This window comes from Leptonychotes weddellii, chromosome 3 (assembly GCF_054177405.1).
Source record: "Leptonychotes weddellii isolate Sample4059 chromosome 3, ASM5417740v2, whole genome shotgun sequence".
NCBI lineage: Eukaryota > Metazoa > Chordata > Mammalia > Carnivora > Phocidae > Leptonychotes > Leptonychotes weddellii.
Window position 1 is genome coordinate 58,887,904 of NC_138371.1, and position 2,190 is coordinate 58,890,093.

A 2,190-nucleotide genomic window follows, 5' to 3' on the forward strand; every position below is an offset into this window, starting at 1 on the left:
CTGCCTTTGGGTCAGGTCATGAGTCTGCTTCTCCCTCTGGCCCTCCTTCCTCTCATGCTCTCTCTCTCTCTCTCACTCTCTTTCTCTCAAATAAATGAATAAAAGCTTTTAAAAAAATAGAGAGCAAACAAGAAATGAAAATTTTATATATTCTAATAATACCATGTCTTTGATTTAGTATTTAATTTTTTCCAGGATTATGTGTGTGTGTGTGTGTGTATGTGTGCGTGCGTGTGTGTGTGTGTTAAATACATGCCCCTGAATAGACAGTTCCTAAATTATGGAAAACATATAATTAAAATGTCAATATATTTGGAAAAAAGTTACAGAGGTATTTTGGTTCGCACTCCAGGTGATTTCATTTTATTTCAGCAGAAATTATAGAGAAGGTATAAGAATTGTGGTATCAGAAGTACAGCATCTTGCCAGTGATGTTATCCATTATCCAGCATGTTGAAAAACAGAGCAATATCCTTAAGTGCCATATGACAGGAAAACAGAGCCATATTGTTTCATCTTTTCATTCCATTCAGAATACAAGTAGATTCAAACTGATTATGGAACACATTGTATAGCTTAACAGAAGGAAAATCCTGTTGTGATAGACATGAAATTTCTGAACATCAAGTTTACAACAAGTTCAACAAAAGGTTATCAAAATCTCTAGTCTTATTTCGAGACATCGATGTTTCTCAGTGCCTGAGTGTGGATGACAAGTGGCCCTCAAGAGATGTTTTACTCAGGGTCACTGTAACACCTATTCCTTTTAATTTGCTCTTCCACAGTGAGTTGTTCAGACTGGACCTCCGCTCTGGGAAATGAAGGCTTAGCTGCACATTCACTGCTCAGAGCACCAAAACTTGGATTCCCATTAATGGGGGCTGTACCTATTGCTTCACCATGCCAATGTTTGACATCCTTCCCAAATTCTCTTAAATACAAACATTGCATATTTTTCATTTGGTCTACAGAACCTATGAAGTCATGCTCAGAAGTATTCTCATTCTTTTTGGAAAAAGCAGCGATTTTCATGGTATTAGAAAAGAAGAAGTGTAGGTTTTTGTTATTTGCATGGTTTCTTTTGATGTTTAAGATATTTGTATCGGAAGAGGCTATGGACCTTTCTTCCCTTACTATTAACCCACCACTGAGGCTGGGTTTGGGAGCAGACTGCATGGGACTGCCAGAAATAGCTCTGTCAGCCTGTTTTCCGAGAGCCATAGAGTATGCCTTTTCAGATTCAAATATGCCAAGTAACTCTGAGATTCTAGATGCACTTTCTAAATTTTCAATTTGATATTCAGTTGCAGTGTAGTTTGCTTCCCTTGACAGTGGTAATAGGTTAGGAAATTCTAAAATAGATGTCTTCTGCCTGCAATTATTCAGACACAAGACGGCCACATAATTGTTATTATTATTCTTATTCAAATTCTCTTTATGATTTTCTGTCACCGCCTCATCATCAGTGTTAGTAACCTGTAAAACTTCTGCACCATCAGGTTCATTAGTTTTTTCATTTTTCTCCTTCTCAGCACTCTGCACAACTACATTATTGTTGTCATTAAGATCCATTTCACTTTCCCTTTTATTCTTTGTGTCTTCAGCCTCATTCAGCTTATCTTGCACATTCTTATTTCCTTCCTTCTTCTCATCTTTATTTGCTTCATACATTTCCATTTCTTTGATTCCTGTAACATCCTCCTTCTGACATGTATGGATGGACTGCAGATATGGCTGCAGGAAAGAAACGTTATCTTGCCCTAGTCCTTTATTTTCCAGAGTTTTAATGTGTTCTATTAGTGATTCACTTTTGAATTCAGTGGATGTAGCGACTGTCATTTCTGGTGGCCATTTAGGTTTACTCACTTTGAGCTCTTCCTCAAGGGGGAAGGTTTTCTTAGGCATCTCCCTGGAAGGGGGCCAAATGATTTTTAATTTTCCCCTCTCCCTGAATTTTCTCAAATCATCTCTTTGCCCTTTACTGTTACCATCATCTAAATGTTTATTAGGATCCCCAAGTATGGTGGCGTTTTCTGCACTATTTTTACACATATTTGTTTTTTCATTAGGAGTAAAGTCCACTGAGCTGCTTTGATTTTTGCAATTCCATCGATCTTTATGTTGTTTGTGTCCAAAACCTTCATCATAATTCCCTTTAGATTTGAAAAGTTGGTTAAAGTGAGGTTTACA

At 37.2% G+C, this 2,190-nt stretch overlaps 1 pseudogene; it reads right to left on the reverse strand.

The window, feature by feature from the left end:
* Positions 1-334: 334 nt before the first annotated feature.
* LOC145720533 (xin actin-binding repeat-containing protein 2 pseudogene) lies at positions 335-2,181 on the reverse strand (annotated as a pseudogene).
* Positions 2,182-2,190: the final 9 nt, after the last annotated feature.